Below are 26,903 nucleotides of genomic sequence, written 5' to 3'. Positions count from 1 at the left end.
ATAAGAAAAAATTCAAAGGTAAAACTCTTTTATATATAGTAGTTCAAGGAACATAGCTACCTGTTCATTGGCATGAAGATTTGCCAAGTAAAGATTCTAAATAAAAAACCCTCTCCCTGTGGTGTCCCAATTTCATTGCTTGCTGGATTGGAAACTGCTGGGGAAGAACCATAAGGTCACTTATTATTGCTGGTGGTATGTGTGGATATGAAATGAAGGGAGACCTTGGCACTCTTCAGGCATGTCTGCCCCCAGTACGTGATGGCCTGCAGTTCCACACTGTACTCACAGTCTGCCTGAAGTCTTTCCAGGACCACAGAATTTTGAGACTGCGAATGGAGAGAATATATACCTGAACTCCATCAAAAACCATCCCTGGCTCTCATCTTCATTGCAAAACCTTGGATGTCACTACAAAACATACCAACTTCTCCCTTAAGTGTGCCTTTAATTTTCTACGATCACACAATTTTCTGCGTCTTTAGGATCTGAAAATCTAGTTTTACGATGGATCAAAATAAATTTCACAGAAAGGCCAAAGCATAAATTTTCTGTGTGTGATGCTCGATATTAAATGAAGTCAAAACAATATAATTTGCCTAATAACTTGAAGTCAGACAGAAATTCTACTAAGACTGAGAGATCAAGTGACATACCCAAGTGATTAAGTATTTGATGGTGGGACCCAGATGGAAACACAGGGTCTCATAACTCCAAATCTAGTGTTTTTTTCTATGGCTTACAGGTATAATAGTAAAGTCTCTGGCAAGAACTTGTAATAGAGATGAATTAAGGTTGTGTCTTAGAATTCAAAACATTTGTCAAAATGTAATGCACGTGATGATATCAAATAGGCCCTAGGCTGAAACAAAACTAGTCTACAAATGGTCAGATATGTTGTATTAACATTTATGAAGGAAAAAATGTATCCATCAGCAATGCAGCATCAAACAGTAGGCAGTTATAATGGTGTGTGTGCGTGTGCATGCATATGTGTATGTATGTGGAGGGGGCTGTCAGCATTTCATCACATCACATTTTGCTTTCCATCCCTTTGATTCCATAAAGTTAGTTCTTGCAGCCCTTTCTACAAGCTAAGCACTCATTAACAAGTATCACTTGTTACAAAGTCCTTCAAAATAAAAGATGGAACTGTCAGAAAGTTTCTTTAAAATAAAACCAAAGTAGTATCACAGCTAAACTTCAATGATACTTTTGGAATTTTGGAGACATGTTTTATAATTCTAAGTGGTACAGACATTGGAATCTACAGTGCGAAAAAAGTTTTGATATCCTCTTTAAAGAATTTTAAAATATTTATTTATTTATGGAATTCAACTGTATAAACAATGGGGAAAGGTGTCTACGTAAGTTTTACAACAAAAAGATAAAATAATCTATACTAAAAGGAAACTGCATAACTCCTTTTTATGCACTAAGTATTTCATATGATGAAAAAGGTTCATTACCGTAGAAATCTCATTGCAGAAAATGGTTCAGACAAGATTTTATTTCCTGGTGTCTGGAGAATACGCCAAAGTTCTTTTAATCAATGAGAAAAGCATATTGTCAAAAATGCATTTCCTAGGCTGTTTACTCTTCTACTGATTGGATGACAGATGGAAATATCTTGCAACAGAAAATTCATAAAGATGTGCTCTTTGATTTACAAAGATCTCAAACGAAATAAAAGATGACCTAAATCTAAAGGACATTTTGAATTATATCATTTCTATAGCTATACAGATAAGACAGAGATAAATTTTGTTCTTTTCATTTCTGGAGTTGTGACTGCCATTTGGATATAAGTAGATCAATGGACTAAATGCAACTGTTTTTCCCTAAAATGTCAAAGGCAAAACAGGTGGCATGGTCTTCACTTCTCTGAACTTCCTCAGTCTAAACAAAAAGGATAGAAAGCTTTCCTTCATCCATTCCTTCTCTTATATTAACAGAAGCCACTTTTCAGATCAGTTCCCTCGAGTTCAAATACCTGCTGAAAATAGATGCCACTCTTCCTTCTGGTTCTCACTTACCCCATCCATAGTCTTCGCTTCTTTTTCATTGGGACAAGTGACTTGCTGCTGACGGTCCAGCTCCAAAACACTTTGTAGTTATGCACCGGGATATCTGGTTCCTCGGGCAGATCCCAAACAATAGCCACAGTCACACTCCTATCACCATTGAAGGTAGAGTTTGCAAGCCAGAGATTGGCAGGAGCTGGTGGTGTGGGTGGATCTGAAATCCCAGCAGGAAGATGAACCAAGTGACCCAAGTACCAAGGACGACAAGAAAACCCCTATCTCTGTACATGTGCTGACTACATGGTCAACGCATGGAGCATTGCCCTTTATATGTAAAGAAAAGTTGAAAACAAATACTATGTAATATCCTGTTTTTAAGATTCAAATTAAAATACGGTTTACAAAACAATAAGATAAATGTGTTTGGGCCATATTTCCAATCTAGAAGGACCCTTCAACACATTTTCATACCACTACAACCCAGTCAAATTTTGATTGTACTGAAATCAATAAATTTTTGTAAAACATGGTAAAATTCAATTTACTTGTTTGACACTAAACAGGAAGCAAAGTACATTAAACAGGAAGCTTTTGAAAATTCTGAAGACAAAAGGATAAAAACCTAGCTCACACAAGTAATTGCTTTCATCTTAGTGGTCCTGGAGCTTTTGGTCCTTGCATTAGCTGACAGCAAGAGATCAGCAAAACCAAATCATGCCATTTCATATCCACAAATTGGATGACATACAGACAACCTCCCTTCTTATAATTTCACCATTTCTGGTCTGTCACATAAACCAAAACCTTCTCGGCTGTCAGAGGAAGATTAGGGTCTGGAATTATTACTCTACAAATCTCCATTTTACATATATATATGCAGATGACTAAACATGTGCAAAGCTAGAGGGCCTTTCCTTCATTTTTTGCCATAAATTGAGGAAGTGTAGATGCTGCTTACCATAAATTATTTACAGGTGGTTTCATTTCAAGACATAATCCCAGGAAAACACTGTCAATAATTCTAATTACAATATCATCTGCAGTGGAGGTGCAAAGAAGTTATAGATGGATAAAAATGAAGAAAACTGGAGGAAAAATACACATAGTTTTACTCTCAGGATCGTTTATGTTTTTGGAATGATGGAAACATGAATTATTTTTAAAAGTCTCTTTCTTTTCCCTAAGATATATAAGGTCTGAGGCATGATCAGTTAATTAATTTTTAAAAATGAGAACCTTTCATAGTTGCTTTTTTAGGTAAGTGCTTAACCCAAAGGACATTACCTGATACTGTTGATCAAGTGGTTCTCCTCAAATAATCACCATTAGGAACTTTCTGGGACGCCCAAGACTTACACTCAGATATGCTGATTCAGTAAGTGTGAGTGGGGCCCAGAAATACACATACATAATATATATAAAATGTATATTATTATATTATATATAATATATATAATATACACATAATATACATATACAATATTTATATATTATATATACGTGTATATATATGTTATATATATATATATATATTTATGTGAAACACACAGGTAATTCTTTAGTCGATGATCTACAGGCCAGAAGCTGAAAACTGCTGCTTCTGGCGGCAACAAACCAAGAGGTCTAAACATTATTTAGTTCCAGGTAAGGCAGCAAATGCTTTTTCCTGTTATTATGGTACATAGTACTCAGGTTTCCTTGCTATGCTGGTTCAGTGGAGCCATCCAAGAAGACCCACTCTGATTGTTCATGTGCATCTGACAGTGCTGATCCCAGTCTTCTCTCTGAAACACGTTCTCCACTTGACACCACTCCCTACTAGATTTCCCTTCAGTCCTGGGCGATGCTACTTCGCTTCTCAGCCTCCCCTTCCAGTTACTCCCCATCCCTTCATCTCTAAACAGGACAGTGTCCAGCTCAGAACCTGGGAGCCTTTTCTCTTGTCACCTACTCTCACTCTAGGATCTCACACAGGTCACAGCTTTAAATACAACTTTGTGCTGATGACTCAGAAGTATGTCTTCAAACATAGACTTTGCCTCTGAATTCAGATCCAAGTAATCAAGGGTCTTCCTATCAGCTCCACATGGAGGTGTCAAAGGCAACTTGAAAGTTCTGTATACAACACCAAAATCATGATCCTTCTGAGTATGCTGCACCTACCACAGATGCCCCATCAGAAATTCCTTCCTTCCCCTTAACCCAAACCCAAAACCTTGAAGTCATACGCTTCTTTTGCCTTCATACCCCTTTAGCAAATCCTGTTAACACTACCTTCAAACTATATCCAGAATTTAACTGCTTTGCACTATTTCCAACACCCTGAAGTAAGCCACCATCATGTCTCCCCGATTATTGCAAAGGCCTGCTAATAGTGCCCCCCGGTTCTGATGCTGACTCCCTAGAGCCTTTTCTCAAGACAGGAGCCAGGGGATTCTTTGCTACACAGAACATGCTTATCTCTTCCCTGCTCGGAAGCTCTCAATGGCTTCCCATCTCAGAGTCAAAGTGTTAGTAATCTGCCAAAAGTCCTGCAAGTTCTTGCCACATATTATTTCCCAAACCACCTTTCCTTCTAGCTCACCTGATCCCTCTGCTCTAGCCTCACTGGTACCCATGCTATTTCTTAGAGAGAAAAACCAAAATGCTACTGAGGCTTTTTCCATGGCTTTGCCTAAATGCCGTCCCCCAGATACTCTCATGGCTAGCTCCTTACCTATTGTGGGTCTACCAGACGTCTCCCTATCCAAAAGAGCTATCTGCTTTTCCCAACCCCCACCAAAAACATTTTCACCATGTTTTTTTACTGCTTTATTGTTTTCCACAGGTCTTACTACCAACTGACTTACTATAGACTTTATTTGCTGTCTGCCTCCACTCACGATCATGAAAGCTCCATGAGGGCAGGACTTTATCTGTTTTGTTCACTTCTGTATTCCTGGCTTGGAGAAGAGTGCCTCACACACAGTACGTAAGGGGAATGAACAACAGATTTCTCATGTTAACTTTAATTGTAAGATGACATTTCAGTTTCAATTTTAAACTGTATAAACTGGAATGGAAAAATCAAAAGAAGATCATAAAGTGAAATGCAAAATCAAAGGACGGCTATTCTTGGTTTGAAGATAATCAAAGCAATGCCCTTGCCTCTTACGAGTCAATCTTAACCTACAAAAAGTTGCTACAGACCTTTCTAAGAGGGAAACTAGTTTGCACACTAATCATCACTTCAAGGCAAGAGAAAAATTAAAATGTGTAAAGACAATCACAGCCATTCATGGTGTCAATGACACCCTTGAACGGCTATGTGCTGAAAATTTTCCATATATTCTGGTTTCATAGGAAAATCTCAAAATCGTCTCCTCTTCAAAAGCAATTCCAACTTTATGAAGGTCAACTAGTATTAAGTATTTCATCATTTCCTAAATCTACATCATTCACTATATCATTATTTACTGTCCCGGAAAAATTTTCATACCTTAGATGTAACCACAATAATTGAAAATATTATCCTCTAGTTTAATGAACCATTATGAAACATGAAACGAATAATTTACGAAAATAACATGAGGAAATAATGTTTTAAAATATTTGCTTTACATTTTTCTTAAAAGAGTAAGGCCCACTTTGACTATTTACAATACCAAGATCTAATACTTCCATTACCAAGATGAGACACTCCCATTGCTTTCTCCCCTAAAACAATCACTATTAAGTTACAAAGTCAAAAGAGAACTGTACAGATCACCTGCTTCTCACCCTGAAACTGCACAATATCTGTAAACTCTCTATTCATTCATCCATTTATTCACTGTAGAATTCATATAAGAGTCTGTCCCATTTATCTGATCCAGAGGATTTTATTCAGTCCTAGCAAATGCCTATATTCAAGCTATTTGCTGCCTTGTGAAATGGTTCCCCATATTATGAAATAAAGCATATTCGCCTTGTTGAATTATACAAAGTCTTTTTTCAATTTGCATGATGTTTTAATTATATTTGAATTTTAAAATGTAGTTGGAAGTTTGCTTGTAAATACATATAGATACACACACAAGGACCTTATATTATGATAAAGCCCTAAGGGATTGTACAATTTACTTATTTGGCTTTTTTTTTTTTTAACTGGTAAGGGTCATAGGGATTCGAGAGCTAAAGTGACTTGTCCAAGGTCATTCACATAATTTGTAGCAGAGCCAGGAGTGAGAAAAAAATGAAGGGAAAGGAGGGCATTGAAGCTCTAACAATACACACCTACACACACCACATGCTCTACATATGTTATATTGCATCATCGTCACCATGGGCCAACATCCTAACAGAAGGTAAACATGTAAAACCCTTGAATGGGGAAAGTGTCCACCACAATAGGCAAGAGCAGAAATTAACTTTTTCTGTAAAGGGGCAAATAGTAAAGATTTAAGGCTTTACAGATCATATAATCTCCGTTGAAACTACTCAATTCTGGAAAGCAGCAAGAGACAGGAATGTAAACAAATGAGCATGGCCGTGTGCCAATAAACCCATATTGGCAAAAATAAGCAGCAGGCCAAATTTGGACCACCAGCCATCGATTGTCAACCCCTGATCTAGAGTCTTTCAAAAGAAGGGATACTATTAGCTTTTTGAAATTTGACATGAGCACTGTTTATTTTTTATAAGCACATGGTTTCACTTTGTTGATTAAATGTTGGCATTTTGTTCCCATTCTACAGATGAGGGAACTGAGGCTCAGAGAGTTTAATTCACTTGTTCAAGAGTTTAGGACAAGAGGGTCAGATTCACATCACAAGACCAGCACTTTTCCCACCCCTCCCTCTTAGGCTTAAACCAGAGCATTTCTCTCCCATCTCAATTTTGTTTCTGCTTCACTTCACTCCTGAGGACCTTCACAGTCATCTTCAGAACACATTTCAGAAAGCAGAAAGCAAGCACACTCTCAAAGATAACTGAAATAGAGAGGCTGTATTAGCTCCTTCAATTTATATACAACTTGTGTGATTTCTAGTGCAAGAAATATTTAGCATGAATATCCAACTTCATGGATATTTCTTTTTTTCTTCATTGAGGTAACATTGGTTTATAACATTATATAAATTTGAGGTGTACATTATTATATTCAGTTTCTCTGTAGATTATATTGTGTTCACCACCAAAAGGCTAATTATAATCTATCACCACGCACATATGCCTAGTTACCCCTTTCTGACCCCTTCCTCTCCTCTTCCTGTGTGGTAACCACCGATCTAATCTCTATCTCCATGTGTTTGTTTGTTGTGGTCTTTATCTTCTATTTATAAGTGAGATCATATGGTATGGACTTTCTCCCTCTGACTTATTTTTCTTAGCATAATATCCTCAAGGTCCATCCACGTTGTCACAAATGGCAAGATTTCACCCTTTTTATGACTAAGTAGTATTCCATTGTGTATACATAACACATTTTCTTTACCCATTCATCACTTTATGGGCACTTAGGTTGTTTCCAAGTCTCAGCTATAAGGCCTGAAACCATGAGACTTCTAGAAGAAAACATAGACAGTATGCTCTTTGACATCAGTCTTAGCAGCATATTTTCAAGTCCCATGTCTGACTGGGCAAGGGAAACAAAAGAAAAAATGAACAAATGGGACTACATCAAACTAAAAAGCTTCTGCACAGCAAAAGAAACCATCAAGAAAATGAAAAGACAACCTGAGTGGGAAAAGATATTTTCAAACCGTTTATCTGAGAAGCGGTTAACATCCAAAATATATAAAGAACTCATACATCTCAACAATAAAAACCTAACAACCCAATTGAAAAATGGGCAAAAGATCTGGACAGACATTTCTCCAAAGAAAATACACATATGGCCAATAGACACATGAAAAGATATTCAGTATCACTAATTATTAGGGAAATGCAAACCAAAACTACATGAGATATAACCTCATATGGATCAGAATGACTATAATTAATAAGCAGAGAAACAACAAGTGTTGGAGAGGATGTGGAGAAAATGGAACACAAATATACTGCTGGTGGGAATGCAAACTGGTGCAGCCACTATGGAAAACAATATGGAGATTCCTCAAAAAATTAAGAACGGAACTATCATACAACCCAGCTATTCCACTGTTGGGTATTTATCCAAAGAACTTGAAAACACAAAGGCATGAAGATATACATACCCCTATGTTCATTGTGACATTATTCACAACAGTCAAGACTTGGATATTCCTTTCATTAATGATCGTATTGGTACTTTTGGCAAAGGAAGTTGGAACATTCGGGTTCCAGAAAGATAGATTTAAGGTTTAATCCCTTAATCTTTGTGGTTAATGTCACAAGTTACGAAGTAATACACACGGGGGTTTAGCATGATGGAATAACTTTCAGCTTCCCGTGGGTAAAGTGACATATAAAATGACTTGTCACCCTTGCAGAAGTGCAGGTCTATTATTGCACTATGTGAAATCTCATGAGAAGGAAGCACTTCTGACCATCACAGGAGAAAGCCATCATTTACTGTGAGGCAGGCTCCTATAGGTTTCCAGATGACGCTATTTGTTAAACACAGAAACTCACTCCTGCATGTTAAAATGACTGAGCAGCTTATGGATGGCAATAAAGAAAATGACCACTACAAATAATTAATCATATATATGCACATATATGCACGTACACATATAGAGGAACAATGCAGTCATGTACCACATAGCGATGTTTTGGTCCCCGACAGACCACATAAATGACATAAGATTAGGTCCATACGGTTAGTACCCTAGAGCCTAGGTTGTAGTAGCCTATCCCATTTAGGTTTGTATAAGTACACTCTTAGGACATTCATACAACGATGAATGTCAGCACATTTCTCAGAACATATCCCCATCATTAAGTGACACATGAACATATATGTTTTACGAAAATGAATATTAGTTTTATTGTTTATTATTAGATTTCCTCAAGTGAAGCCCAGCGATCAAACTTCCCACTGAAATGCATCATAGGAATACCTCTTGAAGAATGTGACAGTGATCAAGTACAGTTATATTATAAGAACAGTAATTATAACTAGTCACAAATCCTCCAACTAATTAGAAACTAGTTCTAATACTTTTTTTCCTTCCAGACTGAGCAGTTGGTATAGTTTTCCTTTCCTCACTAAAAGCAAACAAACCCCAAATCACCCTGCAGAAGCTGCAGAAGCTGCACTGCCAGCAAATTTCCAACTATTAAATAGTTTCAAGACAGATGTACAGCAAAGTCTTGCCCACTGGAAATGGCACATATGGAGCAGCTGTGGATCAGCATACAAAGTCATGGGTCCCCGCGCACAGCAGGGAGCTTCACAACCAACAGTGATGGCTGTTCTCGTTCCACTAACATGCCAGAATGTACGTGTGGAATAACATCCAGTGTGATATGTGTATGCTGTGAAAACAATGCTGCCTGCTTCTGTGTATCCGATACACATGGGGAAATAAGGACAAAAGACATGGAAAACTGGATTCAGAGAGAAGAGCATATAAGTAAAAGGTGACGTATAAGGTTAATGACACTATAAGTTGGACTTGTAAATTTCTCTTTATAAGATCCTTTAAAAGTGTGTTATTTCATAATGTTAAATTGATCTTGACTCATCTCAAACGTCCCAAGAAATGTCTGCCTGCTTTTGGCAACAGGCCAAAAAAAGAGATTCGGATTCTGCTTTATACAAGACACAAATTGGAAGTCTTCCTTCTTTCACTGCTCATATTGACACATGGAGGTCCCCACAACAGCCAAAAGCACTTCATTTCCCAAATTCAACCAACTTCTAAATAAAATCTTGTAACAGGCAGTAGTACTTAGCAGTATATATTTCCAAAATTAGCATGCCATAGACGCAAGATTTTTTGCCCCTTTAATAAATATCAGCATGATCAAGGAAGAGTAAAACACCAATTTGTTGGAACAGACAAGCCAGTACAACATGGAACCCAAAAAGTACATCTTCCATTGTTACAACTGTCCCTTCCAATTGTTTGTTCACATATTTGGGATCGCTGTTAGTTAAAAATGGGTGGTTTTCTTATTCAAATAAGTTGGCAATTATGTGAAACTCGTCTGATGCTGGGAAAGAGATGGGGCATGGGACAGAAGAAAAGGAGCCCAGAGATGGATGCCTGTTGCCAGGTATTCCCTTTGTCTCATAGAAGATTAAGCCTGGGAATATTGGGGACACTGGGATTCCTTTTACAATCTCACCACATTCTGTTCATGCAACTGCTAATATATTTATTTTATATCATAATTCAAAATATATTAGATATATCTGTAACAGGAATCATGCCTATTGAGTAAAACAAGAGGTAAACAGCAGATGCCCTCAGCATCCCCATTTTATTCCCTTGTACTTTATGCTTTCAGGGCATATCAGCTCAATTTCTAAATGCCAGCCTCCTCCCTAAGCCTTTGTCTGGATTGAGAGCAAAGGAGAGATATGCCCACAGGATAGATACAACAGGGAAGAGCTTGCATTCAATTACTGAGTTCTCCATGGAGAAGCAGCTCTGATTGCCCATGGTGGTAACTAGCATGAGAATGTGCCTTTTAATTTTTTCCTTCTCTTCCAGGTCTTGCTTCTCCTCTCACTCACCCCTGTTTCCTGGGTCACTTCCTCAGGAAACCACTTCCACTCAAAGCCTTAACTTGCATCAGCTTCTGGAGGTGCATTCCGTCTTTGACAGGTAATCTCTCTGTGTCAGGAATCACATTCTAGCAGCATGTGCCAATACACTTATGAATAGACAGGTGCATCTACACCTTGTGTTCTGATGCTTTCTAGGGTTTGTTCCACATGGAATAGGGTGGATATATCTACACCTTGTGTTCTGATATTTCCTATGGTTGCTGCACATGGAAAAGGATAGAGAAGTTTTGGTAGCTGCTAAGAACAGGTAGGCTTGTTGGCTAGAAAAGTAATTCATCCCAGGAGTGACCTAGGAAGGTTATTCACCATTTCAATGGTTACCATGTCAATTTTCTACATAAAGAGATAAAAAGTAGAAAGGGGCATTATTATTAGACTATTAAATTATTTGTAATTTTAATTTTTATTATTGAACCCAATTTTCCTTCTCCAGTACCAGGGGTAAAGATACTATAAAAATTTAAGTAAGTATAGAAAATATCCCTACCCCTACTTTGGCCTCTCTGTCAAAAGCAAAAATTATCAATTTTATCCATTCTGTAACCACACATTTCTTCTGTGAAAGATTGCTGTTAGGAATAAAACTCAAAAATGGTATTCACTGGGAGGAAGAAAAGTATGAAACAGAGTTACCAATTTATGAATAACCCAGAATTTTCTATAAAAATAGGTATTCAAAGAGGTTAACATTAAGTTTTGGGAAAATAAATGAGTTAGGAGGAAATTAACTTAGTAGTCAATCTATTCTGGCAAATCAGAAACTCATTTTGTATTTAAACATAACCACAAGAAGAGGATGACAAGAATTTTGGGATACCACGCAGCGAGCCTAAACTAAATAAAACCTGATTTATTAAGATTTTTGGTTTTTCTATTTAATTTAACTTGCATTTTCAGAGGCGTTCATGGTACACAGAAAAAATTCATTCTTCTTTCCCTTGACCCAGCCTTAAATTATCATGGCTGGTCCTCTACCCAACCAAAATACACAAGATAATTGCTTACCCTTTGCACAGACTATTATTTTGGAAGCCATAATTCTTTCTTAGAGTAATTTTAAACCACTAGAAGACTTACAACTGGTAGAGTTTCCATTCTGGACCACAGTAGGAATAAATGGGACTTTGCTAAATGGAAGTACACCATTTTTAGAAACACCACAGTTACTGTTAAAATGTTGTTCTATTTCCTACTTTTACAAATACACCCAGAAGGCATACTTCCATACATCTCACTATGAGGAACATTCAGATGTTAGTTCTTACACTCTTGCAAACCAAAAATATCTGCACAGAGTTTACAGGAGATTCTGCTATGGTTTCAGTGTGCATGCAACATAGAATGATGGAAGTCTAATAGATCCACTTAACAGCTGGTGACATTTCCTCCAGGATGTGTCTAAAGGATACTTAACCATTTACAAAATGGTATCCCATGTTTCTTTGCCTTGATCTCATCAAATGTAGAAAAGTAACTTACTGGGGAAAAAAAATTTTAATGATCTCGAGGAAATATAATTTATATACCATAAAATTCACTCCTCTTTTTATATGTATAATCAAGTGACTTCTAAATGTTCACTAAGTTATGCAACCCTCACCATCTTCCACTTTTAGAATGATTCCATTATCCCTGTAAGACGCTTCCTGCCTTACTGGGAAAATTTTAAGGTAGAATTCAGCTTCTGTCTTTCATTACTCATATTTCTCAACTGCAACTCTATCAGAATGTCCAATATCCTTCAGGTTGGTACATCTCTCCTCAGAAAAGCCTGTTTGCAGAAAAGGGCCTAAAACATAGCAGTCGTATTGACTTTTAAATGGTTACTCCTGTTCTAGAAATATGTGTACCCCCAAAGACATAAAAGACTTTTCCCATTAAATAATCCCTTCTCTCAGTAACTCCATTTTAAAATTGGCAACCCCATTCTTTCCTCAGCAGTTCATGACAAAAGAACTCTGGAGTCATTCTTGACACTAGTCATTTCCTGCAAGCCCTGGCAAATTCTGAATTCCTATCAGATTTATCTTTCCATTTGCATCCCCTACTCAGTTCACTTCTGGCTTTATCCCCCTGACCACCATCTTTGACGAGGAATATTGCACTGGCTTCCCTGCTTCCGCCTCCCCTCACCTTTCAATTGGTCCTACTAAAATCTAAGTTGCATCATGTCAGTGCTTTGCTCAACATGTCCCAGCCGGTCCCCCGTCTAACTCAGAGTAAAACCATACTCTTTACAATGGCTATCAAGACCCAACAAATCCACCTCCTTCCTTCGTCTCATTCTTCATCTTCTGCTCCCTGCCTTGTCCCCTTCTCAGCCCTCAGGCTCCCCTGCTGTTCCATGAATACTGCAAGCTCACTTCTGCCTCAGAACCTTGGCTTCTACCATTTCCTGCGACTAAATTTTTCTTCCTTCACGTTGTTTCAAGGCTGACTCCTTCACTTCCTTTATACAAAGATCTCTTTCTCAGAAAAAACTTCTTTGATTATCGTCCATAAAACTTTAAAAAACATACCCCAAAAAACACTACTTCCTACACCTCCTGGGTGCTAGCCATTATTTTTATTGCCAGTTATCACTATCTACCCTACTATACTAGAGTATTTGATTTATTAACTTTATGTACTATTTCCTCTTGCCCCCATCTAGTATGAATATGTATGTGTGTGTGTTCCACAAGAACAGACTTTTTTTATCCTTGCATTCACTTATTACACCAAGGGCCTAGAACAGTGCCCAACACACAGTAGGTGCTAAACAAATATTTGTTGAATAAAAGGGCATGAAACATGCATGATAAAAAGGCAAGCCAAAAACACAAAAAGGAAGTCATTTATTTCCACCTCTCAGTTTGACTTTTCCCAGGAAGAAAGAATGGATCTCACTGGAGTAATGAATTTGTTCACAAACTGGATGATGGTGATAGCTTCATGACTCAGTAAATACTAAAAATCACTGAACTGTACACTTAAGATGAAGGAATTTTATGATATGCAAATTATATTTCAATAAGATTGTTAAAAATCGTTTTCACAGTAAGGCAAATTGCTATGTTTGAAGAGATTTGAGTAAGATGAGGAAAGATGTGGTACCATCTCATAAATGGTTAAGTATCCCTTAGACACATCTTGGGGGAAATGTCTTCAACTGTTTAGTGAATCTATTATAGTCCCATCACTCTGATGCATCTTCACTAAAACCACAGAAGAAACTGCTATAAAGCTGTGCAGGTATTTTTGGATTGCAAGAACTAAAGATTGGAATGCTCAATGTTGGGCATATTTGTAAAAGCAAGACATAGAACAACATTTTAAAGATGACTTCAGTGTTTCAAAAAAATTGTGCCTTTTCATTCAACAAAAGCTAATTTAAATTTGAGGGATGCAGCTCTGATTCTAGGCTATTAAGGTGCTCAGAGAGATAGACTAAGAAGTGTTGGGACAGCATGGCTTCACTATTTCCCCAGAATGGATGCCTCTTAGGAAATTACAGCCACGTGACTAGCCCTGGGGATTGTCAAAGGACCTCTGCCAAGATCCCACTCAGCTGTTAAACATATTCAACATCTGTCTCCAGAGGCTGGGAACTGATTCTGCCTGTCTGAATTTTCAGCCTTGAATAGAGTGCACCAGACTAGATTCTGCAAGCAACTAAACAAATGGTAACAGATTTTGACCACAGTGTGCCTGGATCACCTTTGAATCATGAAACCCAAGGTAAAGAGTTCTCAATCCTTTTATTGCTCCTCAGTTCCTAACTCACAATTAGTTATTTATTTCACTTGCCTCTCTAAATCATCAGACCAGTTGGAGTCACAGTCTTAGGGCAAAGTTTGATGTCTTTATTTATAATTTCACTTTCAAGTTTGCTTACTGTATTTGCCTCATTAGGGGAAAAAATGTACCTTTCCTTTCTTAAAAGGACTTTTTACAAGAAGTAACTAAAAATCCAAAACATACACTGAAATAGAATCCAAATATTATTTTGATTTCAAGTTTCCCACATGAGACCTATGACTATGCAGAGAAGGGAATGCCAAAATTATATAGTGAGAAATGTACAGATTAGCCAAAAAATCTCCCAGTCATGGAACAGAAACTGCAACTAATACACCCAGTTCTAACATTCCCATAATGAAAGACATATGATTGATGTTATGTCTTACAGTATTGCTTAATATCACAATGCATTCTGTTTAAAATAAATTTAAATCAGCTTCCACATAAGAAGATAACTCCTGATTAGTAATTGAACAACCAAAGGAATCTCTACTGTGAAACTGGATGTTGATGAGCAGCCAAGTAGGTATATAATTAATTCATAAGGCACACAGCCATCTAAACACAATTGGAGAAATAAATATGGAGGTATTATTAACATCTAGTTAAATTATGTCCTTCAACTATCCCAGACTCTAAACTAACCACAAATGTAACACTGTTAGTAATCACTGGGTTCCACAGAGGCTTTAATATAGCAATGAAATGAGAACTGAAAAAAATTATGGGAATGATAAAGTGTCTCAGGTGAGGTTTAAGTTCTGGATGTCATGAAACAAAAGAGATTAATTCACACTCAATTTAGCAATCATTTCAAGAAAAAATGCTGTGTTCAAAGCAGCTCAAACTAAACTTTTCTCTCCAAAAATTAATTGAATGATGCTTGATGTAGAATATTGAGGCAAAGCCACAAGAGAAATTGATGAGGGAAAACCACCACTTCAAAGTTCAGAAAAAGCCACTATATTATGTTCTGTGACAGCTTGAAGGTAAAACCGAGGGATGCACTTCATTATAAAGTCTCATGGAACCGTCAAACACATCTCATTCGCTAAGAACAGCAAACCCACCTGTTGGCCCACCATAAATGTGAACATGAAGACACCATGAATCAGCATCCCATGTGTGTTGAGAAGGAAGGAGAGTGTTGGGGCAGGAAAGCAAGACTGACCTTTGGAGGAGCAGAAGTGTTTGCTGGGGACAGTGAAGCCTCAGGTCCCATGGACGTTGACAGCCACCACTTGGAACTGGCACCACCTGCTGGGTCGTATGTCAGTCAGTTGAACCGACTCATCTGTGGTCTGAGGGGAAATGTCACAGGGCACAGAGAACCTTTTATTGTGACATGGCAATCAGGACTGTTTTAAAAATACACCAACTCATCGGGCAATGCAACACAACCTTGACGTCCCTCTACCTCTACCCTTCCAGATAAAGATCCCTGGAAGTCAAAATCTATGAGCAATGCTTCGATTACTTTTAAATCTGGTGACTAAACATAGCATTTGATGGATTCAATCAATTATATATATGAGTAAATATATATGACCTAATCATTACATTATAGACAAGAAAATTAAATCTTTAGATTATAGAAAGAAGATGCCTCTTCAACTTGTATGCCAAATATTTTAGAAGTAGGTAGGAGAATCCATACATTTAGAGAATGCTGACAATTTCTGTAAGTACATTGCAATAAATTGCAATGCAAGACTCTTTCTTCATTTGAGGAAATCATGTAACATCTGCAAGGACCCAGTTCTGGTCCTGAAGGGTGAAGTATGTTAATATATCCTTGTCTAATATATGCCCAAAGAAAAACACTGGACATTGAGAAAGTACAATAGGTTTTTCTGTCTCTACTGCTATAGTCCCAAGATGTCAAATAACATTAACAGTATTCATACCTCTCTCCATCATAAAGCTAGGGGAAAATATATCTGCTTTCAACAGTGATCTATGGTAGATCTGCAGACCTTGACTCGAATTCCAAGGAATGAATGCCTATATTCTATGCCTCATCTATGCCTAGTGTCAAACTCAACTTGGCACTCAGTGAATAACACTGGGGAAGAAGACTTGAATTGAAACCTTACCAGAGGCCAGCCCTGTGGCCAAGTGGTTATGTTTGCCTGCTCTGCTCTGGCAGTTCACGCTTCTGCCGGTTCAGATCCTAGGCATAGACATGGCACCGCTCGTCAAGCCATGCTGAGGTGAAGTCCCGCAAGCCACAACTAGAAGGGCCCACAACTAAAATACACATGACTGCGTACTGGGGGAAGCTGGAGAGAAAAAGCAGAAAAAAAAAAAAAAAAAGACTGGCAACAGTTGTTAGCTTAGGTGCCAATCTTTAAAAAAAAAAAAACAAAAAAACAAAAACCTTCCCAAACCTCAGTTTATAGTAATTTATTCAAAAGAATTGTCCTATTTATTTTAATGTATAAAAGAAGCTAAACATTTCTGAAATCAAAGGAAGAATATGAACTCTTTTTTTATTTATTTATTTTTTTTGAGGAAGTTTAGCCCTGAGCTAACTACTGCCAGTCCTCCTCTTTTTGCTGAGGAAGACTGGCCCTGAGCTAACATCTGTGCCCATCTTCCTCTACTTTATATGTGGGATGCCTACCACAGCATGGTGTGCCAAGCGGTGCCATGTCCGCACCTGGGATCTGAACCAGCAAACCATGGGCAGCCAAGAAGCAGATCGAGCACACTTAACCAATGCTCCACTGAGCCGGCCCCAAGAATATGAACTCTTAAACATGGCTTTCTACCTCATCTGGTAGAAATTGAGACAACATTTTCACTGACTTCCCCACTGAGTGTTTTAGCCTTGAATTTGATAGACTAAAATCAGCATGATAGCCACAGCATTTAGCAGACAAAGAAAGGAACTATTATTACATGTGGTTACTAGGGAGAATAGGAATAATAATAATAATTCAAGATCTTTGCTCCTTCTAAAAGAAGAAAGGATGAAAGAGATGATCTTATCAGTTACTTTCAGAAATTGTTAAATAATTTGGAAAATTTACAAATGATATTGTACCATTGTTTAAGGGAGCACATCATGTAAATCAAATAGAATTTTAGGCTATATTCTGAACATCTTTATTTTTATTAAAGCAAATTTTTTCTTTTCTTAAAAAATAGGTATGCAATAGAATTTCTAAATTTATTTGACTAGGTTTTTTTTTTCTAATTTGAGATATGTTTTTTACAGCAAACTTCTCATTTATTTTGGGGAGGTCTTTAAACTGTTTTGGTGTTTGTTCTCTTTGAGATACTACTATTGAGGAAAAAAAACAAATTCCTCTTCCGAACACCTGAATACTGAAATTTATGTTACATTTACTTAAGAAAATAATGGAAATCTTGTCCTTGGAGAAAAATGACCTGATCAACATAAGGTGAGGATTTTTCCCAATTGTCATTCATGTGGAGAAGGCATTTTAGTCGTAGAAAAGCATGAGGCAATTTCACACTGAGAATTTATTCTTTTTCTATATGCATGTAGTTTTGTTGCAGCTGGCAGTCCATTTTGCAGCTCTTAAAAAGACAGAAAATATTTTGCTTTTCTCATTCACAAGACAGAAGAGGGAGAAGCACAGCTAAGACAAATTCTGAGAGTGCGGCCATCCAGGTGGCGTATCAGTTTGCAAATGGACTAAGACAAAGAAGAAAGCACTTAGCAAAGATTTATGAGCCATTGGCTACTTCTGACTAAATAGTTTTGTGATATGAATCTTACTCCATGCTCCTACAGTCCTTCTGTAGATGTAGGAGAAATAGAATAGAAGTCACTGAGATGACCAAATATCATATTAACTAGTCCTAACACTGCTGCATTTCTCTTACTCTCTTACTCTAACTTCATTTCAAGGAAATACAGTTCTTGGGGGAAATAAAAGTGAACACTTAGCTTAAAATATTATCTCCCTTCCACATGTATTTTGAGCAAATTAAGACAATAGTCACGTTTCTAGTTGTAGTGGGTGGTACATACCTGCAGAGCTCATCCTGTCTTCCACAGATATGTGCAGTATTTCCACTTCTGATTAAGTGATTTCAGTAGTCAGGCTATTTTGCCTAAGGTATATCAAATTAATTTTCTATCTGTAGGTGTGTAGGTAGACATCATCTCAAAGGAAAAAAAAGTCTATGAAGCACTCACCTGCGCTACTGTCTGCCAAAGTGTAGCATCGTCTTCACTAGGATGGATTCCATAATTCCATCTTCTTTGTACCACACAGATCACAGCCTCAATTGAAACATTGAATTTTGAGGACCACTTAATCTCCAGCTGTCCAGTTAGCAGTTCTGTAAATCATAACTCTTTTCTGGGTTTCAGGGGGACACCTGAAACAGGACCACGTCAATTAAAACAATCTGTGTCTGACTTAGAGTGAGGTGAAAGTTGGAAGAAGAAAATCTATAGAGGAGATCAGTCTCATCTGATGATAACCAATACTCTACTTCCTTTCATAAAAGTGGCCTCTCCATGTTAAGGTTTCACATTTGAATTATTCTGACACTAACCTCAGTTTAGCTTTCCCATTTTTCTTAAGGGGTATAAACTGATTCCTGATTCTGAATCTAAAGTTTTTTTCTCTCCAGTACTCTCAAAAGCAATTCTTTTATGTGCATTCTTCTAAATGAACAATGTTACCAGGTTGCATCACTTGAGGTTAACATGCAATGCATACAAGGTGACAGTCATAAAGCGTTTCAAGTCTTTTTCCCATTCCTACTGATAAATTCCAAACTGATTATAACATGGTTCCCAAGTTCACCCTACTGTCTATCTCAAGGAGTTTTCCTTTTAAGGTAAACATTTTAAAGCTCAATCCTCGCACACGGTCAAATCTTCTAAGAATGATTTCCAAAGCATGAGGCTTGTGGATTCCCCAGTTGATTGCTGGGGCTATCTCCTATAGACCTACAGTTTAAAATTGCAGAAAGATGAATTTATAACGTTTGGTTTTGGCATGAGTGAGTGCCTTGCTTCAAAAGTCCCTCACAGTTGTCTCATTTTAAAGTAGTTAATCATTTTGATTGCTTTTCCCCACAGAGTACATGCAAGTTGTCTAGAGACTGAAAGATTTAAGAACCACAGTTCAAAATAGTAGCCATCATGGAAAGGGAATTTTAAAACAAATTTATAATACCTCTAGGATTATGTAAAACTAACTGAATTAGGTACAGTCTATGGTACCTTGATCTTCAATGCCATCAAGACAAAGAACATCATTTGCTATTAATATCATTTTCTCTTGAGAATGAATATTTGCCTAAAGCATTGAGAATTCATTTGAAAAAGTTAGTTCAGAATGCTCTATTTCTTTTCCCATTTCTTACATTTAAACAGAGAAGAAACTGAAAAATGTGTGAATGAATTTTCAAAATGTACATTGAAAATTCAAAATGTACATTGAAAAATGTAAATTACATTTGCAAAATATAAATAAGATCTGATGCACATTAGTGACACGGCTAAATTTCACCTCATTTCATTTTGTTCGTAACTCAAGCTAGGTCTTTGGGGAAATTTTTAAAAGTCATCAAACCTTTAGGTGGATGGAATGGGATAGTCTAAACATGGCATATTTATATCTGCTAAACAGGTCATTGATTTTTAAAAGTCATTTTCTAGAAAACACACTCACTAAACCCATAGCATTGTCTATTTTGGTTTGCTAATGGCTTATATCTGTATATTGACCCTTACTTTACCGTGAAGTTATCCCAACTGGTCATTTCTGTGACTTTATAACCTGCATGAAGGGGAAAGTATCTACATTTGGAACAACAGGGAATTGAGTCTGAGAAAGAGTAAGTTGCTTGGAACTATGACCTGGTCTCAGGTTTCTCTCTAAATTTTCTGCTTCTTTCCACATTTTGAATTGGGAAAAGCCACTTAAAAAGGCAGAGAAAAGAGATAATTTTCACAGATCTGCAAATCCCTTGCACATTCTGATTCTGTCCGTGCTTTTCCTGGTTGGCATGGGACTTCTTTCAGGCAGTCTGTGCTCCTGTTCTGTCACTAGGGGATGTTTTGCAAGCTTGTATCATAAAGTTTCTTTCTTCTCAGTGCCTAATCTTACATTAGGGGTTCACTTCATGACTAAAATATTTCTACTAACCAAATGATTCTCAAACTTGTCCCCAGTCCCTCTCTGGACTGCAGGCACCCCCATCCACCAGCCTGCTGAATGAATTTACAAAAGTCCCAGCTCAAATGTCTCTCCCTGAAATGTGCTGTGTGACATATATAGCTTCACGGCAACTCCACGGTTTTGGATGTGTAAGGAACCTTTGGACTTGTTCTTGCACCTACCAACATCTTGTTGCTTTACTGCATTGGATGATTTTAGGAATTCCCAAATCATTCAGCCTCCATGGAGACCCCTGGACCTCAAGCCCTTCATCTCGTGTCTGGACCTTCACAACAGACTTCCAAAGCCTCTCCCTGCAAGTCAATTTCTTTTCTCTCATTCCCTCTTCTCAGTATTTTGTAGTTATTTTCCTCGAGTATAAAAGAGGTTCTCTCCTTCACTTTCTCACACTCCTCAGTTACATCCCATTTTTCATAGAACGAAAGGAAATTGCTCTGCCTCTCATTCAAGGCATCCATCTTTTTGATATACTACCAGTTACCTTGCATTTATCTCCTCTGTGAACATTTTACATATTCATCACACAGCATACCTTTCAACTCAGCCTTTCTTGATGCACACCACCAAGTACTTTCTACTACCATGGAATGCTTATGTTTTTTTACATTTGTATTTCACTCTGAAATGTCTTTTCTTCTACTTTCTGACTATAGACGCTTGAATAGTTCCAGGTCAGTCCAAATGCCACCCCTCTGAGCTAGTTTCCCTAAACCTCCCAACCAGAATTAAAGGCTCCGTTCTTCTGTCCCCTCTCCAATATTTAGCCTGTAACTGTAAAAATGTGCATTTAACTGCCTGTTACTGCAGTAAGCTCTTTTAATGATAACTGTCCCTGACACCAAGCATTAGACCCCAGAGGACAAGAAACATGTCTCCTTCGCTCCCACACCTCACAGTGTCCCCATAGAGAACACTCTTCAATAGCAAATCTTCAGTAAATGTTTGCTGGAGGAACAGGCTAACCCACTTCCTTATCTTCATTCAAGAATTCATCTGGGGAAATAGGAGGATACTGGAACATTTACACAAATCTTTGAGGCAATGGCAAACCCCTCTCTGCTGGACAGTCATTCAGGAAAGAGAGAAGACTTATCACAGAGATTCTGTGCTGCCTTCTGAAGCACTTATTTTTTGAAGGAACTCAAGTCTCTCTTTTCCATCAAGGTCATATTACTCCAACATTTGTTTACTTACTTCTTTAAAAGGTAAATAGTAAATAAATCAATATTAATAAGTGTATGAGATGGAATAGTTTCTTTGCATTGAAAGCAGAACCCTCTTTCTCAGTTAAAACAAGAGACTAATTCCTGACAATTTCTGAAATAAGGGAAATCTCAAAGTTAGTTGATAATATATTTTAATCCAGAAGTAGCTCTGTATTCTTTTTAGGTCAAGAAAAAAACCACCAAAATTTGTTCAGAGGGGTGAAAACCAATCTCGACATAACAATTGGTTTGTATCATTCTCTCATTATAGCTGGGCAGGTGGGCAGAAGACAAATACTTCCGCTGAGGAAGTATGCACATATGGAAAGGGAGAGGAGCCTCTAAGAACATTTCACAATTCACTTGATTTCTTTTTGCCTGGTAAAGAGATGACTGGTTAGTTCTTCAAAGTTACAGAGCACATTCTGTGAGACTTCCAAATCTATCTTTCTTCTTGGCTCTTCCATGTATAATCCTCTAGCACAAAGGCAACTACAGTGAATGCTTTGGCTGCTGAAGTAAACCGAACTCATCAGAAGCAAACCCAAGCATCCACATCCCCTTACCGTAAGGTTTTAAGCTTGAACATCATTCAACTACCAAAAGCTTTAATGGAACATAATGAGCATCAGGGCAAGGTCAGTTCAAATTTCTTCATTTAAAAATCTCTTTAGGGGCCGACCCAGTGGCGCAGCATGTTCTGCTTCGGTGGCCTGGGGTCCACCTGTTCAGATCCCAGGTGCAGACATGGCACCACTCGACAAGCCGTGGTAGGCATCCCACATAGAAAGTAGAGGAAGATGGGCATGGATGTTAGTTCAGGGCCAGTCTTCCTCAGCAAAAAGAGGAAGATTGGCAGCAATTAGCTCAGGGCTAATCTTCCTCAAAAAACAAAGCAACTAAAATAATCTTTAATTATGATGTACAATAATCTTGCAATTTGCATGTTAAGAAATGGTCCATCTGCTTTGCATTAGGGTCAGCTGGCTCCCTTGATTGGTAGTAACTCCAGCACTTGGCTGTAATTTTGTGCAGATGGGTCTTGGCCCCCAGACCTCCAGCCCCAGCTGTCAGTCCTTCTACATAGTCCTCGTTAGCTCAAGCAGCATCCCAATTGCATAACCAGATGTGTAGAATGGATCTCTCCTCAGTTGGTTTTTTATTTGGTAAATGACTAGAATTGCTCTTTTAAAATTATTTTTGAACAAATTAGTCCTTTGAAATCTTAACTATTCTGTTAAAAAATCCAAAAATGCTATCTTATCATATCCCACAATATGTCACAATATAAGTACCTTTTTTCCCTTTTAAAGTGTACCAAGTATTTTGGTGCAATCAAAGGAACAGAAACCCAATGCTTTAAAAAATGTTGAAAATATACTGATAGAAATAGCAATGATGATAATCAGCAGTTGCAAATCACCATAAGATTTGATTATTCAGGTAAAAATATTTCTCATGAGTCTAAATGTTATGAATATGTAGCAAGACACAGTGTTTCAATGATTCAATAATTAATCAGTATTTAACATCTCTCGTAAAGATAATCAGTACTCAAGGAATTTGTGTTTACATCTTATTAAGGCATTGGGTCACTGTATTCAAAATGTTTAAAATTAATTTGTGAAAAGTAGTATTAGTCCATCTGTAAAGGTCTGAAGCTTAAATATTTCAAATATTAAAATATTCATGAGGGGCTGGCCTGGTGGTGTAGTAGTTAAGTTCACGTGCTCTGCATTGGCAGCCTGGCATTTGCAGGTTCGGATCACAGTCATGGACCTAGCACCACTCATCAAGCCACGCTGTGGTGGTGTCCTACATAAAGGAGAATAGGACTGGCACAGATGTTAGCTCACTGACAATCTTCCTCGAGCAAAAAGAGGAAGATTGGCAATAGATTTTACCTCAGGGCCAATCTTCCTCACACAAAAGAAACATACAGATATATTCATGAAAATATTAAATCAACTCCATCATCAGATCTTTTTGAAAAGAAACAAATTGATATATGATTAATTCTTGGTGGGCATGGTAAAGGGAAACTATAGATAACTGAAAGCCACAAATTAATCTGAATCTTTACATTTGGAAAACAATTTCAGCCTTTCTCTTTCTGTACCCAAACTAGTTGAGCCACAGTTGGGATTCAGGAGAGGCAGAAGTTTCAGTAGTAAAATAATAAAGCATATCACTTCTGGAGGGAGTAAAGTCTAACAAAGCTGTAAATCAGATTTTAAAAGAGGAAAGGGAGGGATGCAAAGGGAAAATAAATGCCCCAGCGTGCAATCATTTCTGTTTTAGCTATGGAAGATCAGCCTCTTAAACTAGCTGCAACAATATTGAGGTTTGCATTCCCGAGAACTAGAACATTTGGGAATCAGTTATCCATGTTAACATTTTCTTAGCATTCTAGGATGTTGTGAATAATCTTCATTTGAAAGATGAAGGGAAAGCTCTTGGTTTTCCTTTGACTGTTTCCAACTATAAACCTAGTCTGTGAAGTTAACTTGGAGACATCAGCTAAGAATAGTTCTTAGAGGATAACCTAAATTAAATGCTCAAACGGAATGGAGTATTGGGTTGATCATCTTTTCAACACACACACCATTTTTAAAAACTGAAGTTTCTAGTGTATGAAGCTTTTGAAGCTATAAAATCAGTGTGCCCCCACCTCAATCTTCCCTGCCGCAAACATAGGACACCAAATATAAAGTATGGAAGTGGAATTTCCATACCTTTTTTAAGTTTAATTAACCCAATAAGCAATAAAAGGAAAAACAGGACAGGGGTTGGTATGCATCAATTTATTGCAAATGTTCACAAAATTATTTGTCCACAAGTTAATATTGTGTGCCTGACCTCCTTAATAAAGAACTACTGGATGGGTGGAGGTAGATGTCATGTTGATTTGTCTCCAATACCCAGTATGAATCATAATGAATGTCAGGTGCTCCTAACAACTCCTAACAGTCATCAATAAATATTTATTGAACTGAAATGTATCAGTACCTGTAGATCCAGGTGACAGCAGTCCCTATGAAACTCAAAATGGGGGAAACATTAAGAAAATGGTCTTCAGGATTTCCAAATAGCAACTACCTGTGAGATGACACTTTAAAAAGTAAACAATCAATGAATGAGACGGACATAAGGAACTTACAGATTTTCAGTATTTGTCCAGTAGAATCTGGTTCTTCATAAGGCATACTTTGTATCCAATTGAAATACTTCAACTCTACAAATTAGTTGACAATTAAGTTCGAATTAGAAAACCTCCATGTTTTTCATTAGGCTAAACAATGGATAAACCAGTGTTTTTATTAGATTAAAAATATTTGATATTGGGTCAGCAACATGGCAGCATGTGCTCACCCAGGACTCTCTCCCCTCCAAATTACCAACAAAAAGAGTAACTGCTTTCCAACCAAAAAAAAAAAAAAATCGTAATAACAGAAATCATCAGAGACCTACAGAAGCCAAACAATGGAAGGCAGAGAGGCTGGAACCACCCTTGGAGGAGCTGGGACGGGGTAAAAGAGAACTTCACTTCTCCCCTAAGGACTGGGATCACTGCCGCCGGGTGAGGGAAGGAGCAGGGGAGGGGCCGTGCACCCTGGAATTGTCCAGGATTCCACCGCCCATGTAGTGGAAACCCTCTAACAGGGGAAAGCTTGTGCATGGGGGAACCCCAGCAAGCCAGGGCCCCAGGAGACCAGAGAGTGAGAGCTGATCTGAATCCAGATCGGCACACAAGAGAAAGTGCCCCTCCTCCCCGAACCTGTGCTGCGGGCCGCCATCACACCGGAAGGCAGAGGGCTCAGAAAGTGCAGCTCTTGACCCCCATCTAGTGGTGATCGGCTGTAACCGCAACTGAATAATAGCATCATGTGCAAATACTGCTCCTCTACCATTCAGCAATTTATAAAAGCTTCAGTCCACAAGGAACACAATAAAAACGCAGAAGTATGTCCTGAGGACTTGGAAATAGGTACACTAAGTGAAGATGACTTCACAATAGCTATCACCAAAATACTCAATGAGGTAAAGGGAAATATAGAGAAACAAGTCAACAAGTTCTGGAGTTACTTCACAAAAGAGGTTGAAACTATAAAGAAGAATCAATCAGAAATACTAGAGATGAAAAATACAATGGATCCGATAAAACAGAATACGGATTCCCTGAATGCCCATGTAGACACCATAGAGAAGCAAATTAGCATAATCAAAGATAAACAGGCTAAATGGCTCCAGACAGAGGAAGAAAGAGAACTAAGAATTAAAAAAATTGAAGAAAATCTCTGAGAAATAGCAGACTCAATGAGAAAATGGAACTTAAGAATATTCAGAATTCCTGAGGATGTGGAAAAGGAAAATGGAGCAGAAAGTGTGCTCAATAAAATAATAGAAGAGAACTTCCCAAACCTAGGGATTGAGAGAGAAATATGTGTGGAGGAAGCTTTCAGATCTCCTAGATGTGTCAATGTAAAAAGACCTACTGCAAGGCATATAGTAGTAAAAAATGGCAAAAATGAATGACAAAGAAAAAATACAAAGGACAGCAAGGCAGAAGAAAACAACCAACAAAGGAACCCCTATCATACTTTCAGCAGATTTCTCTACAGAAACCATACAAGCTAGGAGAGAATGGAATGACATATTCAAAACTTTAAAGGATAAAAATCTTCAGCCAAGAATATTCTATCCAGCAAAAATATCCTTTAGTTATGAGGGAGAAATTAAATCTTTTCCACACAAACAAAAGCTAAAGGACTTTGTAGTCACAAGACCTCCACTACAAGAAATCCTCAAGAAGGCTCTCATACCTGAAAAAAAGAAAAAAAGGGAGAAAGGGGTCACAAAACACAGAATAGGGAGACAAATAGATAGAATCTAAATAGGATAGCAAATATTCAACTATAGCATACGGATAAAGGGAAGGAAATCACCAAAGCAAAGAAAATCTTATCAGTCTAACCACAAACTCACAACACAAGTTGGAATAAGAGATAAAAATAATAATTTAGGAGGGGAGGAGGAA

At 37.7% G+C, this 26,903-nt stretch overlaps 1 pseudogene; it reads right to left on the bottom strand.

Moving 5' to 3' along the window:
- The window catches only part of LOC124232266 (anosmin-1-like), a 62,979-nt pseudogene that overhangs the window by 20,864 nt on the left and 15,212 nt on the right, over positions 1-26,903 (bottom strand).

This window comes from Equus quagga, unplaced genomic scaffold (genome assembly GCF_021613505.1).
Source record: "Equus quagga isolate Etosha38 unplaced genomic scaffold, UCLA_HA_Equagga_1.0 HiC_scaffold_41_RagTag, whole genome shotgun sequence".
NCBI lineage: Eukaryota > Metazoa > Chordata > Mammalia > Perissodactyla > Equidae > Equus > Equus quagga.
Note: the sequence above shows the minus strand (reverse complement) of the source record. Positions and strands in the feature narration are given on the sequence as shown.